This window comes from Canis lupus, chromosome 6, assembly GCF_048164855.1.
Source record: "Canis lupus baileyi chromosome 6, mCanLup2.hap1, whole genome shotgun sequence".
NCBI lineage: Eukaryota > Metazoa > Chordata > Mammalia > Carnivora > Canidae > Canis > Canis lupus.
Window position 1 is genome coordinate 67,374,336 of NC_132843.1, and position 16,447 is coordinate 67,390,782.

At 41.8% G+C, this 16,447-nt stretch overlaps 1 long non-coding RNA gene across 1 annotated transcript in view; it reads left to right on the top strand.

Annotated features, from left to right (window-relative positions):
• LOC140635825 (uncharacterized) overlaps positions 1-13,672 on the top strand; it is a 32,756-nt gene extending 19,084 nt beyond the window's left edge. The window contains exons 3-4 of the long non-coding RNA XR_012033150.1: positions 12,608-12,689; positions 13,034-13,672. This is a non-coding gene — a long non-coding RNA (uncharacterized lncRNA). The remainder of the gene's footprint in view (positions 1-12,607; positions 12,690-13,033) is intronic.
• The last annotated feature ends 2,775 nt before the right edge of the window (positions 13,673-16,447 follow it).

Consider the following 16,447-nt stretch of genomic DNA (forward strand, 5'->3'; position numbering starts at 1 on the left):
AGAAATCTGTGTTGTGATTTTTTTCTAGAGCTTGCCATAAACCCTCACTGCACTAAGGAAAATCCACCAGTGCAACCCATGAACTGAGATCTGGTGAATCATGTGGCTGAAGTAGTAGGGCTGATTGCTGAATGGCCTGGACTTGCTATAGAGCTCTTTTCTGCTCTGGGATCTATTAAGAAATTGGAAGCCTTTGGTGTTACCAGGTATATTACCTAGAGTAACATTTCTAGGTGTGGAATGTGTTGCCTCCAGAACCGAAAGGGGCAGAACCAAAAGTCATGCTTCTTTCTTTTTGGCAGGGGATGCAAGATGCAGTAATTTTTTCTTTTACTATGATTTCATTGACTTTAACTATTCTTTTCCTGCTTTCTCCATAATGGAAAAGTTCCAATGTAATGAATCTGCTACCAGATTGGCCAGCTGGCTGGAAGGTCCAGGTGGCTGATGAGTCCAGGTGGCTGATAGTTCCCCCCTGACCCCCTGCCCAGGCACTCTGTGTAGGTTTTCACTGTTGGCAGGTGAGGCTCTCAAAAGTGGCAGTAGCTGTATCAACCTCAGTGGGAGGAAGTCTATATTGTTGAGTCCATGAGTTGCTTCTATCCCTGTTGCCATGACTACTTGGGACATGAATTCATTAAGCACTGGAGTGTCTGGCTGAGATCCACGGAATAGGTCAACTTATCATCTTGAGTTTTTGATAACCTCTATGCAGTGAGCATATACAAGCAAAACACACATCTTTACTCTGTGCCCACTTCAAGACATCCCTCTTTATATCATTTCCAGTCCTTCTGTCACCAATCTTTCCTTCCTATCCTTTCCAATTCCCTGACCATCAATCCACTATCCCATTTCCAGTCCTGATGGAGTGGTTAACCTAATGTACTTCTTCTGCCCACTGGAACGATTTCCCTTTACTACTGTCTTAACATGCATCTGATTTGGGTTATTATGTTGCAGCTCACCTCTGGTTAATACAGTGTGACCACTTATAAAACTGACCTGAGTTTTTTTCCCCTCAGTCAGTGAATCACAATGAACTCCCACTGGTATCATAGGTATATATTGAGGAAGAGGGGGCAAGGCCACAGGACTAGGTGGTGTAGGAGTCTAAGGCATTGTTCATGCAACTTACTTGTGTCTTTAGAATCTTCTTGAGTCCTATTTTCTATATATTATTTTTACTTGCTGATCAATTGCTGGTGAGCATACTCTCAACCTGCAAGTTGCCAGACCAGATGTCACATAGTTCATAATGGGTAGCTTGCTTTGCATTGATGTCCTGAATGTCTCTGCCAAGGTTCTGTAGCCCTATTTCTTAATAAAATAAAATAAAATAAAATAAAATAAAATAAAATAAAATAAAATAAAAGAATTGTTATCTGAAGAAGAGAGCATAGCTTTGTTCCCAAACCCCAGAGGTCTGCATTGTGTTTCTCCTACTAGAACTTGCCAAAAATAAGCATCCCTCTTTGCCACTGATACTTTGAATATGGCTGGACCTGTTAGGTCATATGATCAAAAATTGCTGTAGAACCTCCTCTTGCTTTGGGTACTATTCACAATTGGTAATCTTTGGGTTATTTAGTAGATGGGTTGTGGTAACACATCAAAAATGATACATAGTGCTTTTAAAACCAAAAAAGCCCCTGCATTTCCATGAGGTTTACCTCCTACTCTATGGTATACAGGTATGTAAGTAAGTTATCCATGGTGCTTGCTACTTTCTGCTACTCAGGTCCAATTAGCATGCTACCAATTAACGGAGCATCATAATTTATGTGGAATGTTTAGATGATTAAGGTATCTTTAGCCTAGATTATTGCAGAAAGCAAGAAAGTTCGTGTAGCCCTGAGGCAAATCCTTGCCAGTTGAAAGCAAATGGCTGCTGGTGGGTCTTGTAAATTGATATAGAGTAAAAAAGCTTTCACTGGATCAATAGCTATATTTTAGGAGTTAGGGTCTGAGATGATTTGCTCCAATATAAATATTTTATATATATATATATAAATATATATAAAAAAATATATATATATATATATATTTGGAAAAACAACTTCAAAAAGTGCCTGATTGACTTATGATAATCTACAATCATTCTCCAAAATTTACCTAACTTCTTCACAGTCCAAAAAGGTGTGTTAAATGACAATGTGAAAGTAATCACAGTCTTGGGATCTTTCAAGTCTGTGATGGTGTTACTAGAGTTGACAATTTCCCTGAGGATGCAATATTGGTTTTCATTTACTATTCTTATTAGAACAGGATGCTCCAGGATGCTTTTCTTAACTGTTTTAACTGTTGCTACTAAAATAGCCATCAGTCCATGGGTCCCAAAGGCAATGTAGTGATTCTATCAGTTGCCTAGCATGCCTATTCTATTATACACTAGGAACTTGGGAAATAACCATATAATGGGTCCATGGACCTGTTGTGCTCACTATGGGGTGGACTTGAGCCAAAACATCATATTTCCTGTGCTCTATAAACCCCTGGTGGACTGGACTACAGTGAGTTTTGGTGTCCTCAGGGGTTAGCATCAAGTTAGAAGGCTATGTTAGTTTCCTACAGTTGCCCATAATAAATTACCACAAACTTGGCAGCTTTAAACAACAGAAATGTATTCTCTCATAGTTTTGGAGACCAGAAGTCAGAAAGTAAGGTGTTGGCAGGGCTAACATCTCTCTGAAGGCTCTGAAGGGAGGATCTTTCCTTACCACTTCCAGCTTCTGATGGCTCCTATTGGCTCCATGAATTCTTTGGCTTGTGGTTGCATAAGTCTGATCTCTGCCTCCATCTTCACATAGCCTTCTTTGCTATGTCTCTGTCTCTTGTAAAGTATTTCAATTGGATTTACGTCCCATGCTAGTCTAGTATGATCCCTATAATTACATCTGCAAAGACACTATTTCCAAATAAGATCACATCCTGAGGTTCCAGGTAAACATGAATTTTGGGGGTCATTAGCCAACCCACTACAGAGTCAGTGTCTAGAAATTCCATGAAAGTATGAGTTTTTCCCTTTTCCCTGTATACAGCCAGTATAGCAAATGAATGCTATTTATACTAGATTATGGGAACTGGCTGATAAAGCATATCAAATTAATTCTGGATCCCAAACACTAACTTACTACTGCCTATATCTAAAGCCCCCTCCCTGAAGGAATTTTTTAAAAAACTAACATTGGGTTGCAGAACTTTCCAGTCTACATAACAGCTGTCATGTAATTGGCTACTTTGGTACTTAAAGGGTACTTAAAGAGTATAGCCATAAAAAAAAGGAGAGCATAATAGTTAAACAATGACAAAAGGCAATGAAAAACAACAGAAACAGAAAATAAGGCAATAGCCCATAGTCCACCAGGCTTTATCATACTCTCCCACCCTCAGCTTCTAATTACTTATTCTTCTATCCTGATCAAAATCTGGATTAAGGAGTGTGCCAGCTGAGTAGATGCCCAGGGCACCAATTAATAAGGAAGCAGTAAAAAAATCAATGGAATACATTGGCTAAATGGTGCAAATTAATGCAGATCTTCACAGGAGAATTTTTGTGTAACTGGTGAAAATGTAATTTGATCATATACTCACCAAACTAGACAGCAATCTCAAATGGAATTTTAAAAATATTTCTGTCCCACTGGAGAAATATTGAACAAGTATCTAAAAGAGTACTTTTAGAAGTACTCTTGGCTGGAAGAGGAGTCAAATTAGTAGACTTCCTGAAAGAGTCACCTCTTTGGTCTATTTTGCCTTTATATCTGTCTTTGTCCCCATCATAGCCTTTAACTGGTTTTCTCTATGTCTCAGCTGTGACCCAAACTCCTCTGAGTTAATCTCTTTTCCGTTTGATGTCTTTTCCAGTTCATAAATACTCTCAGAGAATTTAAAATAGCAGTTCTTGAAATGTGGAATGGCTGAATTGAATTTGCTAGTTTCCCCTCTTTCTCCAGGGGAAGGTGGCAACCCTTTCAGAAGGTAGTCAAGCACTTGGTTAAATTATTTCCCATTGTCTCATGGGACCCAGATAATATGCCTACAAAGATGAGAGGTTTAGAGTGCTTTGTAAAAAGATATCAAGTGGGATTATGGATATGGTGGCTGCTTCTCAAAGCTTTCAGTAATGTCTTACAGAAGCAAACTTCTTTATCTATACAATGGAATACTATTCAGCCATAAAATACTAATACTAATTCTAATTCTAATTCTAATTCTAATACTAGTCAGGTATAAAAAAGAAGGAAATCTTGCCACTTTCAACAACATGGATGAAACTTGAGACATTTGCTAAGTGAAATAAGTCAAACAGAGAAAGATGAATACTGTATGATTTCACTCACATGTGGAACCTAAAAAAACAAAAACAAAAGCTCATAGAAAAAAGATCAGATTTGTGGTTACCAGAGGTCAAGGAAATTGACTGAAGGTGGTCAAAAGGTACAAACTTCCAGTTATAAGGTAAGTAAGTGGGGCACCTATGTGGCTCAGTGGTTGAGCATCTCAGGTTGTGATCCCGGGGTCCTGGGACTGAGTCCTGCATCAGGCTCCCTAAAGGGAGCCTGCTTCTCCCTCTGCCTGTCTCTGTGTCTCTTATGAGTAAATAAACAAACAAACAAACAAACAAATAAATAAATAAAATCTTTAAAAAGAAATAAGGTAAGTAAGTATGGAGGATGGATGCAATGTACACCATGATGACTGATTAACATGCTATATCCTATACTTGAAACTTGCTGAGAGAATAGATCCTAAAAGTTCTTTCACAAGGGAAAACATTTTTTTCTAACTATATAAGGTTATGGATGTTAGCTCAAACTTATTGTCATAATCATTTCACACTGTGTGTCAAGTTATTGTGCTGTATACCTTAAATTTATGCTATATGCCAATTAAATCTTAATAAAACTAAAAATTTTTTTTTCTATTTTACATGGCCCATTTGAATAAAACGAAAGGAAAAAATAGCTTTATTAAAGAGCAGTCCTGGGCAGCCCGGGTGGCTCAGCAGTTTACCATCGCCTTCGGCCTGGGACGTGATCCTGAAGACCCGGGATTGAGTCCTACATCAGGCTCCCTGCATGAAGCCTGCTTCTCCCTCTGCCTGTGTCTCTGCCTCTCTCTCTCTTTCATGAATAAATAAGTAAAATCTTAAAAAATAAATAAATAAAGAGCAGTCCTTTCCAAAAGGGCAAAAAAATCACTTGCAGAATTGCCAAAGTGAAATTTTCTGATCCAATCTAAAGTTAATGTGAACTAAGCCAGGGATGCTGGACACAGAGGAAAGTTAAGACTGGCCTGGCTGGAGCCAGAGTAATGAGAAGAACATGGTCCCTAAGCCACTACTAGATAGACGGGAGCAGCTATGCAACATAGTGCCCAGACTGTTAGAACATATGGAAGGGTGGAGTAAGCAGTTCACCCTAGGTGCAGACAGGAAAGGGGTGCATGATCTGTAGAGATTTTTTTAAGGTTTATTTTTTATTTTATTTTTTTAAAGATTTTATTTATTTATCCATGGGACACACACACACACACACACACACACACACACACACACACACAGAGACACAGGCAGAGAGAGAAGCAGGCTCCATGCAGGGAGCCTGATGGGACTCCATCGCGGGACTCCAGCATCACGCCCTGGGCCAATGGCAGGCGCTAAACCGCTGAGCCACCCAGGGATCCCCTGTAAGGAAGTGTTTTAAAAGATTTTATTTATTTATTTATGAGAGATACACAGAGAGAGGCATAGACACAGGCAGAGGGAGAAGCAGGCTCCTCGCAGGGCGCCTGATGAGGAACTTGATCCCAGGACCCCAGGATCACGCCCTGAGCCAAAGGCAGATACTCAACCACTGAGCCACCCAGGCCTCCCGATCTGCAGAGAATTTAAAACACTAATAAAATCTGTACTGGTTTGGCACCAGGAGCTCATTTCTGCTGAAGTTCACATTTTTAACCCTGTTCCTGCCCTTAAAAAGTGGATTTGAAATTAACTAGGATAGCGTAGTGATTGTGCGAGTAGAAAAAGAACTTGAGTGACTTCAATTCAATTATTCTATGTGACCTTTGGGAGTGTTTATTTGTGCTAAAAATTGAAAATAGTGAAACAGAGACTGAACAGCAATGTGTAATACTATTGTTGGCAAGTAGAAATTTTCATTCATATGTGAACCATTTTACTGATTTTTTTCATTTTACTGATTTCAAGTAATATTTTTAAAATTGAAATGTATTTTCCTTTCTTGGTTGTTAATTATTTTAAAACTGAAGAATGAACCAAGAAAATAAAATATCACATTTGTGTTATTTAATAGTTGCCTAAAGGGAACCTTTTATAAACATTTCCATTTTATTAATATTTACTTATTAGTTACTGGACAATTATGTACATATTACTATATTACTATATCAGACTATAACCAAAGGATCAAAGCTCAGACTGCTAGGTAGATATAAACACTATTGAATAAATATTATACCTTTTTTTAGTATTGTATTATTGATTTTATTTTTATTTTATCCTTTCTACTGCCGCAATTATGTATATGACGTGCAATAAAAGAAAATTCATTGCCTGCAATTCTAATTCTACTCTGACCATTGTTACTATTTGTTTCATTTCATAAAAATTATCAAAAATAACTTCATTGTTTAAGGTGCAGGGTGTTTATTTTTTTTTAATTTATTTATTTATGATAGTCACACAGAGAGAGAGAGAGAGAGAGGCACAGACATAGGCAGAGGGAGAAACAGGCTCCATGCACCGGGAGCCCGACGTGGGATTCGATCCCGGGTCTCCAGGATCGCACCCTGCGCCAAAGGCAGGCGCTAAACCGCTGCGCCACCCAGGGATCCCAAGGTGCAGGGTGTTTAAAATGACCTCTTCTGGGCATCAAATGAGTGAGTAATATGGACATTCAGTGATGACTACATGGGGGTTTTAGTATACTGTCTCCTCTCTGTCTCTTTCTATCTCTGTCTCCCAGCATCTATCTATCCATCCATATAAAGTTTTCCATAATAAAAGACAAAAAAATATATAGGTACTGAATGCAAATTGTCAAGGGTGATATCTGGAGGGATGAGAGGGTCAAGGTTATAAAGGTAGCCATTGTGGGATGAAACAGTAAGTGGATATTGGACTTGAGTAAATTCCTGGCATCATTCAATGTGTCTCCTTAAGTATAGCGAGTATAAAGTTAGATACAGGGGATCCCTGGGAGGCTCAGCAGTTTGGTGCCTGCCTTCGGCCCAGGGCATGATCCTGGAGTCCCGGGATCAAGTCCCACATCGGGCTCCTTGCATGGAGCCTGCTTCTCCCTCTGCCTGTGTCTCTGCCCTCTCCCTCTCTCTCTCTGTATCTCTCATGAATAAATAAATACAATCTTTAATAAACAAACAAACAAACAAACATTCAAAGGTTCAGGGAGGCAACAGACTCAGGCAAATTCATCATCGCTACAACTTTTATTTTTTTTTTTTTAATTTTTTTATTTATTTATGATAGTTACAGAGAGAGAGAGAGAGGCAGAGACACAGGCAGAGGGAGAAGCAGGCTCCATGCACCAGGAGCCTGATGTGGGATTCGATCCCGGGTCTCCAGGATCGCGCCCTGGGCCAAAGGCAGGCGCCAAACCGCTGCACCACCCAGGGATCCCCTACAACTTTTAAAATGACCAAAGTAGGGGCACCTGGGTGGCTCAGTTAATCATCTGCCTTCGGCTTGGGTCATGATTTCAGAGGTCTGGGATGGAGCCTCATGCCCATCTGTCAGGCTCCGTGCTCCACAGGGAGCCTACTTCTCCCTCTCCCTCTGTCTACTGCTCCCCCTGCTTGTGCTCACACTGTCTCTGTCAAATAATAAATAAAATCTTTAAAAAAAATAAAATGAAAAAAATAATCTTTAAAAAGGAGGTGAGGCACTTGGGTAGCTCAGTTAAGTGCCTGACTCTTGATTTTTGGCTCAGGTCATGATCTCAAAGTTGTGAGAGCGAGTCCCACATCTGGCTCTGGGCTCAGTGGAGAGTATGCTTGAGATTCTCTCTCTCCCTCTCCCTCTCCCTCTGCCCCTCTCCCTGCTCTCTCTCTCTCTCTAAATCTTTAAAAAATTAAATGAAATTACAAAAGCAGCTCTCAGATTTTTGTTACTATTGTGCATATCCCTTGGGATTCTGGGGACCCCAGAATGAAAGAATCTGGGGTAGATAACATATTATTGTTTTCCCTTGTGGGCTACATGGAAGAAGTTAATTTGGGTAAAGGGAGTAGCAGTAATTGAGGCCCACTAATAAAATAACATCAGGAACTAAAGAGTTCTGGTGGCAAATGATATTCCTCTGGTGTCTGCTTCCATTAAGATCCTTTGTAATCACAGAAGTCATCAAATCCCAGTAAAGTAGAATTCCTGGAATCCTAAAATGAAGAACGATGGACCCAGAACCGTAGAGCCCAAGGTGGAGGCTGGTCTAAGTGATGGGGAGGATTTCTGCTTCCTGCTTCCTGCTTCCTTCTTTCCTCCCCATGCAATCATGCCATGTGTCATAACTTCCATGAACTTGCATTTGTAAGGCTCTTTACTAATTCAGATCTGTACAAGTGCAGTTGTTTAGTTGTGTTGAGAAAATAAGCTATTTGAAAATGGAATTCAGTTTAATGGATTTCTGAGTTGCTTTTTAGAACTAATTTTTTAACGTTACCTTTTTTGACTTCATGGTAATTTCTGTGTCACCCCCAGTGGAAGGTGGTTGAGTATAACCTTGACTGTAAGTGAGGGTGATGATGAGGGGAAGTAAAATCCCATCATAGCCCAGCAAACTCCTTAGAACAGAATGGCAGCGATTTGTGTTCTAATGGTAGTTGGTTAGGCCTTCACATGAGGATCTCACCCTAACCACCTTTTCTCTACAAGGCACTGGCTTCATATCAACTTTGCCCTGCATCTCTTTATCTTTTCCCTCTCTTTCCTATATTCCCCACCACTTAGCCCTCTTGCATTGAATCATAGAACTTCAGAGGCTAGCAAGGCTTTACAGCTAATTTAATCCAACCCTCTCGTTTAACAGATGAGGAAACGGGAGTCCCATAGGTTGGGCAATTGGCCTGTGATTTATCAGCCAGGCTATGACAGAGCTTTGCCTAAAAATGAGGTTTTCCTTCTCATCTAGGACTCTTGCACAAAACTATGCTGTTGCCATGGTTCTGGAGCTAGCAGTCAGACGTATGAGGTACTTATGGATGGATGAATGCACAGCATCAAACAATAGCTCTCTCGATAAAAAGAAAACCTGGCTGGTGATTGAAACCTCTGAGCCACAGGCAGCGAAAGAAGTAAAAGGCTCCACAGCCTGCTGCCCTGCCTCAGGGCGGACCAGTGCAGGAGATGTGGAAAGTGGGTGGGCAGAGACTTGGGTGAGGCCCTGGCTCCACTGTGTCCCAGATGGATCATGCGGGAAGCCCTTTGGTTGCATGACACTGTTGTAGGCACCCTGTGGATTTTACATCACCCAAAGCTATAAATGGTTTTGCATTAAAAAAAAAAAAAAATTACAGGTCTCCCACAGCCCACAAAAATATGCTCCACCCAAAAAGAAGCCCATAATTTGACTGCATCCAGCTGGGTTAAACAAAATCGGAGCCAAGGTTGCTCTGTATTGTCCTGAGAGGTGGCCTAGCATTAGCAAGAATGAAAGAAATGTAAAATTACTCACAATGGGCTGGATTTTTCTCCATAGGGAAAGCTCTAATAGTTACACAGCAAGACCTTGGCGTCAGCCAGGTAAGGTCTACTAGCTGCATGAAAATCACTTTCAAGCTATTATTTATAATTTTATAGCATCTCACATTTGCAAATTGCCTAGCGATGAATTGAGGCAATTTCTTTTAGCAATTCTGAGTGGGAGGTTTAGGATTTTAACTCTTCTTTTACTAAGGCACAAAGATATTGAGACAAATACATGCCTGGACAGTCTTTGTTGGCCATGGCCTGTAGTCTGTGACTTGACCCATTTTAAGATGACCAAATGTTCCAATTTGCCTGGGATGGAGAGGTTTCCTAGGATGTGGGACTTTCAGTGCTAAAACCAGGACAGCCCCAGGCAAACCAAGACAGTTGGTCACTCTATCTCACTGAATGATGTTGCCTGTGCCTGACGCTAATTCCTGGCCATTTCACTCTGCATGTCTTAAGTGAATATGGCTCTATTTCTTTTGAATCCTAATCTGTTTTACTTGCTGTGGTTCAGAAAGCAGAGCCTGAAAGCAGTTTTTGCTGCCTTCTCATGTTAGAATATCTTAAAATAGTATTTAATAGCTAATTGCTCCATTTAGGGAATTCAGATGACTACCACTGACCTCTGACATGTTTTTGGTATTGTGTGTCCAAAAGGTAAAGCAAAACACAGTCAAGGGAATATGATTTCATGTTTAAATTAAATAATTTGGGGATTCCCAGGTGGCTCAGCTGGTTAAGCACCTGCCTTCAGCTCAGGTCATGATCCTGGGGTCCTAAGATCAAGCCCAGAGTCAGGCTCCCTGCTCAGCAAGGAGTCTGCTTCTCCCTCTTCCCCTCCCCCAACCCCACTCATATTCTTTCTCTCTCTCTCTCAAATAAATTAAAATATTTTTTAAAAATAAATTAAGTAGTCTAACTTGGATGCCATTCTGTTTCCCTACACACACAAGTCACACTTTATTTATTTATTTTTTCCAGTTTTTTCTTTTTCTTTTTTTACATTAAAATTTTTTTTTCATTTTTTAAAATTTAAATTCAATTTGCCAACATATAATATAACACCCAGTGCTCATCCATCCCATCAAGTGCCCTCCTCAGTGCCCATCACCCACTTACCCCATCTGCCCACCCACCTCCTTTGTTTGTTTCCCAGAGTTAGGAGTCTCTCATGTTTTGTCTCTCTCTCTAATTTTTCCCACTCTGAAAAAAAAAAAAAACAAATTTACCCACTCCATTAAAAGTCACACTTTTATACTTGGGATATTTTCTTTGACAGGAAAATATTTAAACTTCTACAAATTAGGGGGCCACTGGGATAGATAGAAGGAAACAGTTTACCTCTGGTTAAGGAACACTGAGTAAAAATCAGTCCCAACTAGAATCATAGACTATTTCATCACAGGGGAAGACAATAAGGGCCATGCACGCCAACATTATTATTAGTAAGATGTCATAAATTGGATAAAGCTTTCATTAGCATTATAAGATCAAAAATCCAGAGAAGTCTAAGTGAGGCAATATAACCATTGGCAGGGCCTATTGGAGTGAAGTGTCAGGAGACAGGTCGGAGGGCAAGCAGGCCCCAAACAAATCCCAACTAAGAGTCTCAAATGCAGATTAGCCTTTATCTGCAAAGTTCTGTTCCTATCTCAATCCATTGCCTGCCCGCCCCGCCCCCAACCCCCCCCCCCCCCCATGGTGGGAGATAGCAAGACCTATTTAAAGAAGGTTGGGGAAGCATAGAGAGTGCAGAGAAGGAATCATACAGACTCAGAACTGGATTGAGGGTCAGGGCAGACAGACAGCTGCCTTAGGTGCCAGTTTCTAAAGAGTACTTTCAAAAATAAAGTAGAAATGTGGTGCCAAATAAGCTCGACACAAGATTCCACATATAACTGGTAAAATGTCAAAGTGGCCTCCCTTCAGTGCTGTAGACCGTGTCTTCCAGTGACAGTAAAATGGCACTCTTCCCCCACGTCACACCCTCACCACCACTCCATCAACTTGAAAGGCACCCAAGTCTTAACCCATCTGGGAATCCGATTTCTTGCTCTGCCCTAGAGAAAAGCCTAGGGTATTTTTCATGCCAACCACTGCTGAACCAGGTTGGTCCTGGAGAAATTATTATTCCCCAAAGCATGCAGTTGTAAATGGTAGGGATTAACACTGTGGCCCTGAGGTAGTTACTTTAAAAAGTGATGACAGTCTATCCTCTTTAAGGATCTTTATGTCATAGTACAGAGCCAGAACATCAGCCCCAAATCCTTCTTTTGTTTTTCTGAGTTTCTCTTTTGGGACACTGTGTCCTTAGGTGAATTGGTTCATCCTGACCTCAGCAGGTCCAAAAGTATTGTCTGAGGCCTGGCTTTGATAAACCAACCACAGGAGCTTCCATTGCCTTGGAACCTTTGACTATGCTTTAGTTAGCATATGGCCTAGGCAGGAAGGCCCTCGGGTTATAGCTACTCTCTGGGCACCAAGAGTGTGAACTGACCTCAGAGCCAGGGATCCACTGGACCATCCATTCAAACTAACAAGGACATCAATGAAGAGTAGACAAGCTCTGCTGGATTGTGCTGTGCCGGCATTTGACAGCCCTGTTTGGTCCACTTGGGTTATTTGCCTACCTTTGAATTAATGACAATGATTAGAATGATGACATCTTTGGACTGGTCAACTTGGTTGGGCGTATTTCCCAGTGACGCCAGATGAGAGATGGGGCATGGTGATGGGCAGCCTCAGTAGGACTTGATGTGGTAGGGAGGTGTAAGTCCCCAAAGAAATGAAGAAGTATGTTATTAAGACAAAAGGACAACTGCCATTTCTGGGTGAGGTCCTATTTTTTTTAATACTCTCTCATGGCCTACACAGGATCAGCGTTTTTACAAGATTCCTACTTTTGGCAGGAAGTGGAAGATCCACAACGAGATGGTCTATTTTCCCCTGACTGCAGGTAAAGGATGAACATGATTTTACTACAATCCATTTGAAACATTATTAAAGTGCTGGTGGGAATACAACCCAGCTTTTCTTTAAAGATATAGTTGAGTCAGAAAAATAATATAATGGATATATTTTAATAGAAAGGAAACAAAACTCCCCTATACTTCCCCAAATCAGATGAATGGAAAAGTCATCTGAGGAAAATGGTGGCCTTCCCTCAGCAAAAAGCTTGCTCCAGGGGGCCAGGTGCAGGCACTCCATCATTAGCTCTTACCAAGCCGCAGGGTGGGAAGAGGCAAATACGGTATCCCCTCTCCCTCTCCCTGCCTCCATCTGTCTGTCTCTCCATTTCAGAAATTCAAGAACCGAGACTTGAAAAAGTGGCACGCAAGGAGTGTCCTTGGTGGCTGTGGATATGCTCAGCACCTGACATTTTTTCTGAACAGAGCCTGGGAGAGAAGGGACATCACTGACGCCTGATTCACATATGGAAATGTAGGTCCTCTTGCACGGGCTCCTTTAGCCTCCACCGGAGTATTTTCTGAGAATGGGCCAGGCTGTGCCCTCTCCATCTGCTTCCATTTGTCCAGGAGACTCAGATAAGTGGTGCTTAGAAGGTGGCAAAGCAGGCGATTGAAGTTTGTCTTCATTCTCCCGGTACCCAGGGCCCTCTGTGGTCCGCTAGTTTTCAACAGCAGGAGAGGGAAGGATGTGATCTTGGTCCTTTTGCATTAGGATAAAGGAGCTGCCCTCAAAACCAAAGAATGGTAACGCTTCATTCTTGACTCTAAACAGGAAAGATCTTGCCCCTTTGGAATAGAATTTTAGGAAAATAGAAACAGAGGGTACCTGGGTGGCTCAGTCTTTGTTAAGCGTCTGCCTTTGGCTCCGGTCATGAAGTTGGGGTCCTAGGATCAAGCCCTGCCTTAGGGCTCCCTGCTCCTCCAAGAGCCAGCTTCTCCCTCTGCCTCTTCGTCTGCTTGTGCACTTTCTCTCTCTGTCAAATAAATAAATAAAAATTTTTTAAAAAAGGAAAGAGAACCAGAGACAGCTCTTCCCCAGCCTCCCAGAATCACACCATGACTGTTTCTGCAAGATTAAGAGATTCGTGACATTTGGGGGCACTGGGTGCTAGGGAAAGTGGTAATTTCTATTTTTTTTTACTCCCTACAAGTTTTCTGTGTCTAGTAGAAGCAGTAGCCAGGGACCACTCTAATCTAGTTCCTTTGGAAATAGGCTGGCTTATTCCAAGGAGAGGCTGGGGGCAAAAGGGTCTGGATGCCGCCACACAAGCAGAGGTGGTGCCCTCCAGTCACTGTTGGATTTCTCTCCTCTTTCTCCAGTCCTCGCCACGGTGCTGGTCTCACCTTACTATGCTTCTCTCTCCCAAGGCTCCAGCGGCCCAGAAATCAAGCTCACCTAAACCTCTGACTGCTGCCAACCCCAGTACTTTCCCCTTGGGTCTAGGTTTCAATCATCCATCCTTGCAACCATTACTATCAGCTGTTTGATTGGTGGTTATTTGCTGAAGTACTTTTTAATTAATTTATTTGTTTTAAATTAATCTCTACACCCAACATGGTGCTCAAAGAGTCACACGCTCTGCTGGCTGAGCCAATCAGGCAACCCTATTTGTCAAAGTACTTGAAAGCAAATACCAGACATCATATTATTTCACCTCTGGATCTCTCAAAATATTGACTTAAAAAAAAACAAAAACAAACCCATAACCACAATGCTATTATCACACCTACTAAAATTAACAACACTACTTTGGTATCATGCATTCCTGTCTGTAATTAAATTTCCCTTATTGTCTCTCAAGCATCTTTTTACAGCTGGTTTATTTAATCAGGACCCAAACAAGGTCTTCATATTACACTTGCTTATCATTTAAGCATTTAAAATTAATTTCCATGTCCCTGAATAGTTTTGTTTTGAGCTTATTTTTAAAAAGCCACCAAATAGCATACCTTGTCCTATCCAATTATAATGCTTAGGGGGTTTTATTGCTATTGTTGTTCAGTTTTTTTGTTTGTTTGTTTCAAAGGAGATGAGACCTGGCCATGCGGGGAGGGGCATTAAGATACTGGCATCTGAAGAGGCAAATGGCACTGCAGATTCATCTGCAGACCAGAGACAAAAATAATAATTAGAGCGAGACGTACTCAATGCTTACTCTTTGCCAGCCATTGTTCTACGTGCTTTACATGTAATTATCTCATTTTTAAAAGATAACTGCATTCAGAGATTTTGAGGTGCTGATGGAACAGGAAGAGAGCACTGCCTTGTTTGGTTGGGGGAAGGTTACTCAGTGGGTCACAGAGCTTGTGAGTGTGTCATGTGAGGGAGCATAGATGGGTGTAGACACTCTGGGGACTAGCTGAATGTTCTTCTCTACCTCCAAATATGAAGTAATGTAAAGAGAATGTTTCTGCTGCCACAGACATTTGAGGGGGGGTCTCAGGAGGGGAGTAGGGTACTAGTGACCCTTTAATCCCTGGTCCTGGATGGATCTATTTCTTTCTCTCTCCCATCCCCACCCCGTGTCTTAAGTCATAGTGCGTGGTCACCAAATGCCACGTCGCTGGCGGCAGCCTCGCTGAGTCATCACCAGTAATGGTGGCAGAAGGCTGGCTGGAATTACTTCGCCTGGGGAGGCTTTCTCAATGCTCCTGCGAGTAAGTGGGATTAGGATTCATTGACTGTAATGATTTTCGTTCTTATTCCTGAAAGGGGACCACAGGCCATGTTGCAAAACTTGGAGGGCCCTGTGTTGTTCAGTGCTGCTTTCTATCATCAAAGAGTCCAGAGTCTGATCTTGAAAAAAAAGGAGCATACGGTGCAGCTAGAGCCGCTCCTATGGACTCCAGGTAGAAACACCATGGGAAGGCCTAAGCAGAGAGAGACGTCTAGGCTTGAGGTAAGTCAGTCAAAGGGATGCTGTGCAAATGAAGTCAGGGACAGGCTAAGTTTGATGCTGGGGAAAGATGTGGCTGGACGCTGGAATCTAGTCCATGAAACCAGAGTCCAGGTGAGGTAGTCCAAGTTCAGGGCCTGCTTAAAGGAGAATCCCAGGGTCTGTTCAAGAACTACGCTGGCAGATGTCCAGCGAAGGCCGAAAACCAGGGTGGCACCCATCAGCATAGGATAATTCCTCTGAGTAGAATTCTCTTCCACCTGGCCTGGAAATACCGGACCTGACACAACAGCAGGCCTGTATCTGCCCTAAAGGCACCGCTCTCTGCACCTAGATCCGCCCCAGGGGCCGGCAATCCTGGACCTTTCCCAGCTCACCTCTTGCTCTAACCGTCTACACGGAGCTGAACATTGCTTTGTGGCAGGTGGGTGAGTAAAAGGGAAAAATTAAAAAAAAAAAAAAAAAAGAAAAAAAAAGAAAAGGGAAAAATTGCTTCTCTGGGGCAGTCCCCGGTTATTTTTATGAGCTAGGACATAAAACAAGGGGGTCATGTTGGCAAAATATTTGGGTGTGATTTCCACCACGTACTGCAGCCCTAGTTAGTCTATTCATGTGAACCTTTGAGAAAATACATGTTTAAGACCCTAAACGTCATGATCTTATTTTCTGCCTTAGGGACACACATCTATATAGAGATCCACAACCAAAATAAATAGGAATTTAAATCAAACAGGCTTGCACACCTAATGACCCCCTTCAGTGGTGAAAATGTTTAATGATAGTTTAGTTTATGGAAACCCCGGCGACCAGGTTCCAAACAGTCTCAGCTGGGAAACCCAAGTCTTTTT